This window comes from Gigantopelta aegis, chromosome 8, assembly GCF_016097555.1.
Source record: "Gigantopelta aegis isolate Gae_Host chromosome 8, Gae_host_genome, whole genome shotgun sequence".
Lineage (NCBI taxonomy): Eukaryota > Metazoa > Mollusca > Gastropoda > Neomphalida > Peltospiridae > Gigantopelta > Gigantopelta aegis.
In genome coordinates, this window is record NC_054706.1 from 24100155 (window position 1) to 24110059 (window position 9905).

Genomic DNA, 9905 nt, shown 5'->3' on the forward strand with positions numbered 1-9905 from the left:
ACTGGGCTACGTCCTGCCCCCGGCTTCAGACAAAGCTGTATGGTAAAAGTGATGACATCAAACTTTCACCAATTAATGTTGTATGTCGAGAAATATTGATTCATGTTTTGTGTGTGTGTGTACGCCGTTTGCACGTTAAAAGTCCTGAAATACATTTTATATCTTTAAAACAACATACCCCCCCCCCAAAAAAAAAGCCCCCCCCCAAAAAAAAAAAAACCCCACCCCAAAACAACCCCCAAAACCCCCCAAAAACAAACAAAACAAAACAAAACCCAAAACAAACCCAAAAGCCCCCAAAACAAAACAAAACAACAACAACAACCAAACAAGAAGCATTCAAACACCCTCCCCGCCCCCAAAAATCCCCAAGAGTCCACTGCGTACTACAGTTAGAAATAAATACATATTTAAAAATAAAGCATAATTTCTAAGCCTTTATATTGCAATAAAACATCAGTTTTCCATCAGCGAAAACAAATCTGGAACATCTTGAAAAATTCGACCAGCTTAATCTTTCAATATTCGATTTTGTATGTTAACATTGTGTAGCAGATGTAAGTTTTATTGTAACGTTTTTGTGTTTAGATTTAATTATAACCTTCATGGCTTTCAAAAAGAATGAAAATAAAAGCTTAATTTAAAGGGACAGACCCTAGTTTTTAAACACTACAGCATATTTTCACTATTAGAGCCGTTTCTGCTTCTTCTACGTTCAAGCTATAGTTGATCATGCTTTAGATTTGGAGTCCGGTTGTGGTAATAAAAAACACTGTCTCTGTCAAGTAGAGCCGTTTATCATCACTGATATCACATATTACTTATATTTTATTCTTTAGATTATCCATTTCCGTAGAACCGAAGTGTTATTGGTCATTCTGGTATTTCTAATACAAAAAAAAAAGAGAGAGCATTTTTCATATTTTTCAAAACGCACGTGCGTCTGAGAAGTAACGGGTATGATCCGAGTTTTAATATATTTGAAAGAATATTTTTCGGTTTCAACGTCACAGGCTCTTCATTCACTCTATTATAACTTTATCCAAATGAGTTACAGGGTTGTAACTTAACTAAACTTCGTGTTCATTTTTTACGGGTTAAAACTAGGGTCTGCGCCTTTAAAATTCAGACATTATTTTACTGAGTGACTCGTACATGTGTATGTCATGAAAAATAAACCCCAACAAAAATAAAACAAAAAGGAAATATTTAAATTTAAATTTAGTTTGTGCTTGTATCTAAATAATGTTATAGCATGTTATTTTTGGGAACAGAAAAAAGAAAGAAAGAAAGAAGTGTTTTATTTAACGACGCACTCAACACATTTTATTTACGGTTATATGGCGTCAGACATATGGTTGAGGAAACCCGCTGTCGCCACTACATGGGCTACCTTTTTCGATTAGCAGCAAGGGATCTTTTATTTGCGCTTCCCACAGGCAGGATAGCACAAACCATGGCCTTTGTTGAAGCAGTTATGGACCACTGATCGGTGCAAGTGGTTTACACCTACCCATTGAGCCTTGCGGAGCACTCATTCAGGGTTTGGAGTCGGTATCTGGATTAAAAATCCCATGCCTCGACTGGGATCCGAACCCAGTACCTACCAGCCTGTAGACCGATGGCTTAACCACGACGCCGGTTTTGGGGAACAGAACAAACGTTAACTATATGGGATATTGTCCTCGGAGTCTTCCCAATGGGCCGTTTCAAACCAAACCTCGAAAGAAAATTAAATTGAAAAACCCAATCCCCCCCAAAAAAAACCCCCAAAAACGACACAAAAAACAACCCAAAACAAACCCACAAACAAACAAAACAAACCAACAATCAAACAAGATAAATACACAGATAAATACCCCATACATAATATTTGGGTTTCGTTTAATTATAATTAATTCACTTAATCAATCGGTTGATTAATATTGTTGTGTATAATTTCGAAATACAGCAGAGTAATCTTATTGGTCTTTAGCGTTTTGGCAATAAACGAATACCATTATTCTTATTAATGGGTTTAATAGCTACAGTTAACCATTTACTTGGAAAAACCCCCACCATTTTCCGGGATTATATTTAATAAATTTACATTCAGTGGAAGCATAAAGTCGGCAATCGTTTTAGCATACTCATTAATGATGTTATCGATTCCTAGTACCTTTCCCGGTTTGAAACTGTATTAAAGCCTCTATTATTCTTCTAACAGCCTTCGTAGCTCAGTCGGTAGAGCATCAGACTTTTAATCTGAGGGTCTAGGGTTCGAGTCCCTACGTCGGCTGGAATAATTTTTTCCTGTTCTGGACGAAGGAACCGTTGTAAATCGACCTGGCAATCTTGCTCTGAATGTGCACATCAAACATGACTTTCTATTATAATTATATTATATTATAATATTATCATTCTATTTAAAACATATTTATTTCAATATTTTTGTCTCTTTCTCCCTTGTTTAACTTTGAAAAATGGTAAAGAAACCTATTAACGGTTGTGATTTGTGCGAGCTGATGCCAGTTATTTAAATGACAGTGCTACTACATAATAATTCTAATAGTTGTTTTAAAGTTACATAGGAGTGGCTTGTGTACATTTATTGCTATATTATTGTATGGTTATTGTTGATCTCTTTGTTTTTAATCTGGACACAGGGTGAGACGTAAATTAAAAAAAATGTCTGTCTGACTGTATGTATGTCAGGCTGGCTGCACCATTTCCAAAAGGAAAAGAAGACATAACTAATTTTGTGATTTTAACACCTTCAGAAAAGGAGCGAGACGTAGCCCAGTGGTAAAGCGCTCGCTTGATGCGCGGTCGGTTTAGGATCGATCCCTGTCGGTGGCCCCATTGGGCTATTTCTCGTTCCAGCCGGTGCTCCACAACTGGTGTGACAAAGGCCGTGGCATGTACTATCCTGTCTGTGGTATGGTGCATATAAAAGATCTCTTACTGCTAATCGAAAAGAGTAGCCCATGAAGTGGCGACAGCGGGTTTCCTCTCTCAATATCTATGTGGTCCTTAACCATATGTCTGACGCCATATAACCGTATATAAAATGTGTTGAGTGCGTCGTTAAATACTAGAGTAAAACATTTCTTTAGTGTTTTGGCAATAAACGAATACCTTTATTCTTATAGATGTGTTTAATAGCTACAGTTTACCATTCACTTGAAAAAACCCACACAATTTTCCAGGAATATATTTAATACATTTACATTCAGTGAAAGCATAAAGTCGGCAATCGTTTTAGCATACTCCTTAATGATATTATCGATTCCTAGTACCTTTAGGTTTTTCAGCTGTATTAAAGCCTCTACTATTTCCACTAACAGCCTTCGTAGCTCAGTCGGTAGAGCATCAGACTTTTAATCTGAGGGTCTAGGGTTCGAGTCCCTACGTCGGCTGGAATTATTTTTTCCTGTTCTGGACGAAGTAACCGTTATAAATCGACCTGGCAATCTTGCTCTGAATGTGCACATCAAACATGACTTTCTATTATAATTATATTATATTATATTATAATATTATCATTCTATTTAAAACATATTCACTGTCTGGGTCTATTTATTTCAATATTTTTGTCTCTTTCTCCCTTATTTAACTTTGAAAAATGGTAAAGAAACCTATTAACGGTTGTGATTTGTGCGAGCTGATGCCAGTTATTTAAATGACAGTGCTACTACATAATAATTCTAATAGCTGTTTTAAAGTTCTCATATCTACATAGGAGTGGCTTGTGTACATTTATTGCTATATTATTGTATGGTTATTGTTGATCTCTTTGTTTTTAATCTGGACACAGGGTGAAACGTAAATTTAAAAAATGTCTGTCTGTCTGTCTGATTGTATGTATGTCAGGCTGGCTGCACCATTTCCAAAACGAAAAGAAGACATAACTAATTTTGTGATTTTAACACCTTCAGAAAAGGAGCGAGACGTAGCCCAGTGGTAAAGCGCTCGATTGATGCGCGGTCGGTTTAGGATCAATCCCCGTCGGTGGCCCCGTTGGGCTATTTCTAGCTCCTGCCAGTGCTCCACAACTGGTGTAGCAAAGGCCGTGGCATGTACTATCCTATCTGTGGGATAGTGCATATAAAATATCCCTTTCTGCTAATCGAAAGGAGTAGCCTTCCTCTCTATATATCCTTAAACCCATATTTCTGACGCCATATAACCGTCAATAAAATGTATTGAGTTCGTCGTTAAATAAACATTTCTTTCTTTCTTTCCTTCAGAAAAATCATCGATTCGTCCTTTTTGTGTATCTTACATATGAAGACTACGTAGAGCACTAAGTGATTGAAAAAACAAACAAACAAAAAACATGGCGGGCGACAGGGTCATCTGGGGACAAGCAAAACAATTAAATCTCCGTGTCAAGTGGACAGAGGGGATTAAAAACATTCGTGCAAATAGTTAATTGTGGAAGCGGCGACCCCCGAATGCGAGCTATCCGATGACACGGCTTAGACAAAACGTTGGTCAGAAGAAAGTATATGATTTTACCACCTGTCACAATAACACGCGGCACGTTTTCAAACAGGAACAAAAGTGATTTCTTGTCGACGATAATGAATACCTGATACACCAGGCCTGTAGGAACAATATCTGGAGTCGGGGAGAGGGGTGGGTTGGCACGATCTCTAGTTGGTGGTGGTGGTGGTGGCGATACAGCCTCTAGTGGCGAGTATGGGCCTGTATATACTAGCAATCATACAAAATACATCATCAACATCGACTACATAAGCGTACGGGCTCCCAGTTGTGATGGGGGGGGGGGGGGGGGGGGGGGGGGGGGCAGGCTGGTGTTTGCCCGAATTAAACCGAAATGCCCGAATCTGTATAACAACATTTATTCATATAGTTAGCATTACTACCAAACAGCAATATAGGATTGCAAACGAACCACTAAGAATTTTTACATGGAATACAACTAATTGTATTGGTAGAATGATGAACATTCATGGTAAAGAGGTCTCTGATTAGCACATTTTGCCCGACTATCAGTATCATTTTTGTTCCAGGACGCAATTGCCCCCACCCCCTCCGCCCACCTGCCCCCTGTATCGTATGCTATCAACTATCAACTGTATCAACTATACAATAAAAATGTATAAAAATACTGTTTGTTTGTTTAACACCACTTCATCATGTATGTTAAACTCCGGTTAATTTTATTTCTATGATACGGTTATTTCGACACATAGACTTGAGTAAAAGAGAACAAACCCGATGCCACAGAATAGGCGAAAGAGTTCTTTTTCTTTGTTTACTAGTCTTGGATAAGATATGAGACACTGACGTTGCCAATGATAAGTGGGAATAAAAAGATTTAAAATAAAATACACAAAAAAAACCTTACCCTCCAAAACCCCAAACCCCCCCACAGAAACATCACAAAAACAACAATAGGAGAACAAACATATAATATCCACCGAGGGGAATCGATCCTACGATCCATCGTGTGTCAGGCAAGCCCTCTTCCACTGACGGCATCCCGCAGCCTGGTCCAATAGAGGACATAGATGGATTTCAAGTGTTCTTCACACAGAGCTAACATAGAAATATTCGGTTCTCTTATCTTGTCTTCTTTTGTCATGTCCATGTTAAAACTACTTCGCCTCTCCCCCACCCCCACCCACCCCCCAAAACATCACTTGATTTTGGCATTTACCTTAGTTTGACACCCAATAGACGATGTATTTTTCGTGCTGGATGTCGATGAAAGTTCATTCATTCATTCATTCATTCATTCATTCATTCATTCATTCATTCATTCATTCATTCATTCATACATTCATTCATTCGCCCCCAAAACGAAGGTCTTTTTCCACGAGAATCTTGAATGTAATATTAACCACTAATACACCTAGTCCTGAAAAAATAAGGGGAGTGACTAATTGCTCCCCTAATTATGATTATGGGGAGCAATGTAAGATAACACCATACTGAGCACCGATATTTAATCCTTAGTTTTGTAGTACTATTTTCTTCTTGTTAAAATTCGCATGCCAAACGGAGCTAAAAAAAAAAGTCTCCTGGAAACCCATTTCCCGGGAGTGACGGGGAGCCAGGTTGATAGCTCCCCTTAAGCAACGAGGTGTGAGACCGTATATTTTAAAGTGTGTGTTAAATAGAAGTCGTAACATCCATAACGATTATTATTCTACTTTTAAAGGGGCATACCCTAGTTTTTAAACACTAAGGCATATTTTTCACTATTAGAGCAGTTTATAATCACTGAAATCAAACATTACTTATATTTTATTGTTTAGATTATCCATTTCCGTACAACCAAAGTGTTTCTGGTCATCCTGGTGTTTCTAATACCACAAAATGCTATTTTTTTTTTAATTAAAAAACCCCGCACGTACCTCTGAAAATTAACTGTTATGGAGTCGCGTTTTAATTTATTTTTAAGGGTATTTCAACATCACAGACTCTTGTTTCACTCTTTTGTATCCAAATGTGTTACAGGTTTGTAAATTAACCAAACTTAGTGTCCATTTTTGTGGGTTGAAACTAGAGTCTAGGTGAAAAGTATACCTTAGTTTTTAAAAACTAGGGCATGTCCCTTTTAACATATTCAACATCGTGTCTTGCACAAGACAAGAGTCTAAAAGAAGATATGACAGATATAGTTAAATAATTTTGTTTTAAGGATATCACTAGAGCAAAAACAAGATGTGACAGAGTCGCGAGGGTTTGCAGCCACGAATTACTCTTGACGACAATGTATATAGTTCCCACTTCGTCTGTAGGAGGACTGACACTTTTATAGTGTGCCAGTACAGACTCTATAAATAATACGTCTGAATCGTTTTTGCCCTAATTTAAGGATTTGCTTCAACACCGGTACGTCTGGTACGCTTATTTACGTATATACAATACAATTTCCAGCAAAGAACTGTAAATATTTGACGAAGTCTTTGAAACGAGAAGCTCCTTTAAAGGTATAATATATTGTCACAGACCACTGACCTATTTAATGGTCTAATAAAGTATTACCTGAACAAAAATAAGGTGATTTGTACCTAAATGTACTTTATTCATCCATCTTCATAACCACCATACTTCATTTATTAATGATATTTTGTAAAAATAATTTGAATTATGGCAATGGTCCATAATTCAAAAACTAAAATTGCCGAGAGGGTTGACATGGATTTCACTTCATCATGGTTTAGTTACGGTGATGAGATAGCTAGATTTGGTTTCCAATAATTAATGTAATTTTTATTTATTATCAATTTTTAGAGAAATAAGGTCCTTAAATCCGTGACAGTATGCCTTTAAGCTAATGGAAACTGAAATAAAATAGACACGCGACCCACGAGTGGACAGGGCTGTTGTTTTATACTGTAACACATTCAGTGATATTTCAAAGGTACGTGATGTCATGCCTGCGGTAAAACACGTGTAAAGTAGCTTTTAAGTACAATGAGGTCATTTTCAGAATAACTGATCATATGATATAACAAACAAATATATTTATTTTATTGAAACATAGCATAAGGCACCCTCTAGGTATAAAAATAACAATTACTGCCATCAGTTCTGAAATAATTGTTAAATAAAGTAATAGTGACACAATGGCGAATTCTTATTCTTGTTTTCCCACGAGCAAGCCACATCTGACCGTCACATATTAAGCAAGAATTCTCTCTCTTTTATAATACAATGAATAAACACAAGCTGATTTTTATTAAAGAAGAAAATAAAAGATAATCATAAGAGTTATGCGAATGTAAACATAAAACTACAGAAAACACAATTAACACATTGTTCTTTATCGTGGAACGACCTCTTGCACTTAAAACATCCTTAATTTGTGGGCTGACTCGGCACGTTTGTAACCCGTGCCTCGAACAGAGAAAGTGAATGTAATAATTGTTTATTTGATACCAGAAAGCTATTCACCAAATTGTGCTGTTTAATCCCGTACCTGACGTTAACCTGAAAAGAAATGATTTTTATCTAGCTGCAAACAAAGTGCTTTATTACGACTCGCTTTAGAAGAAAATACTGCCGAGTAATCTGGACACATGCCGTGAAAGTTATGGCTCTGAATCCTCCTTTGTCATTGCGCAGAGTAGCGTGTAATATCATATACACATCTTTTTTTTTATCACCGACAGAACACATACCCGTGCGTATGGCCCTTGTCGTGGTCTTTTTCTCTCTCCCTTTATTCCGCGCATGCTCGATGGCCATCTTGTAAGTCTTGACCACGTGTTTTCGTTATTAAATATCTCCGCATTCGGCGTCTGTTTGATAAATGCAATCTGGGGATGTCCCCGGTAGAGGTAATAACCGGCTAACTAAGGGTTTCATGGGATCAAATTTGTGCAAGACCATTGAGGACCGTATTGATCGGACATGGCGTTGGACAATGGGCTATGGCCGATGTAGGTGGAGACACGCGACTTATCTAAGCGTGGCACAGAAATCATGCGTGTACTTGTCCAATTTAATGTTGGGCGCAAATTATGGGTCCAGTTTAATGTCCCGTGATGCTCCGTGTGTCCACCGGTCGCTTTATGGTGGACCGCTGCACAGCGTATGGTGCCTTGTATGTCGAAATGCCAGAAACATGCGCGTGGTACGTCCAGCATGGCAATTAGGACATGGCGGGAGGTAATTTAAAAACATCCATAATGAAGAGAAAAAAAGAAGAAGAAAAAGCGATAGGCGTTTGTTTTTAATCATTCTGCATGTTTTTATAACTCGATATCGTCGGACGACTTTCATTTCCAACAAAATTGATGACTGTCTCGTGCGCGGCACGTGCCGTAGCATTGTGGGATTTGTTTTGTCTGCTTCCGTTTTTCCCACAAGTGTCACGGGTCATTCGAGGTGGCGAGTCTCCTTGTGACTAACTGCTACAGTCCTACCAGTGCTAAGTAGCCACAGAAAACGAAAATAGTGAAGTTTTATCTTATATCAACTGCCAGGCAAAGTTGTGCTATATATTAGACGACTTGGGAGCACATGTCTACTTATAGCTACAATCTTAATGTTTATACAATTATTTTCTATCCTTTCTATTATTTAAGACAGACAATCCGTTTTCATTTTCTTACCACCAATTGCCATTCGTGAATATCATTTGGCTATACTCACTATTCTAAGTCGCCTAAAATGCATTATTCTTCATTTTAAAACTCAAAAGCAGGGTCCTGCTCCATAATTTTATGTTACACAGTTATTAAAGTGTCAGACCCTAGTTCTTAAAGACTATGACATATATTCCATTTAGTGTTTTCCCTAGCTTGTTTTAGCATGGTGCAGCACCATGCCTCAATAGCCTAGCACCATCTTGCCTTAATCAGCGCCATGCTGCCCTGAGATTAAATAAGCCTTTTTCAGTAATTAATTCTAAATTGCCTTTATAAAACACCCAAAAAGGTATTATTAATTAATAAAATATGCCTTTTATATCTTTTGCCATTCATTTATTAAAGCAAGCACATAAATTACATTAATGTTTATTTCAATTAATTTTTGTGTATTTTTAATGAAAAACAAGTGCCCCGAAAATTTCCTTCAAAAGTGTTTGATCTACCATGCCTTGCCAAATATCTAGGGAAATCACTACCATTATTACACTCTGAGAAGTAACGGTTATCGAGTCAATCTCTATTTGTTGACGATATGTTCCTGTTAAAGCATACAAAGACTTTAGTTTTACTCTGTTGTAACTTTATACAGATTGGTATATTAACCAAACTTGGTGTCTAATTTCAAGACCTGAAACTAAGTTCTGCGCCTTTATGGATGAAGATAGATGGCATACCTGTTGATAACGAACACATATGAGTTTTATTAAAGCTGCAGAACGGAGATAAAGACTTTTTTATATGCAATTTCCCATAAACAGGGTAACCTACATAGCCTTTGGTGTTCGATTG

The 9905-nt window shown here is 37.4% G+C and overlaps 2 non-coding genes across 2 annotated transcripts; both read left to right on the forward strand.

Annotated features, from left to right (window-relative positions):
• Positions 1–2205: 2205 nt before the first annotated feature.
• On the forward strand, positions 2206–2278 carry Trnak-uuu. Its single transcript has one exon. It is a non-coding gene; the product is annotated as a tRNA-Lys (tRNA).
• A 1047-nt stretch (positions 2279–3325) lies between these two features.
• On the forward strand, positions 3326–3398 carry Trnak-uuu. Its single transcript has one exon. It is a non-coding gene; the product is annotated as a tRNA-Lys (tRNA).
• Positions 3399–9905: the final 6507 nt, after the last annotated feature.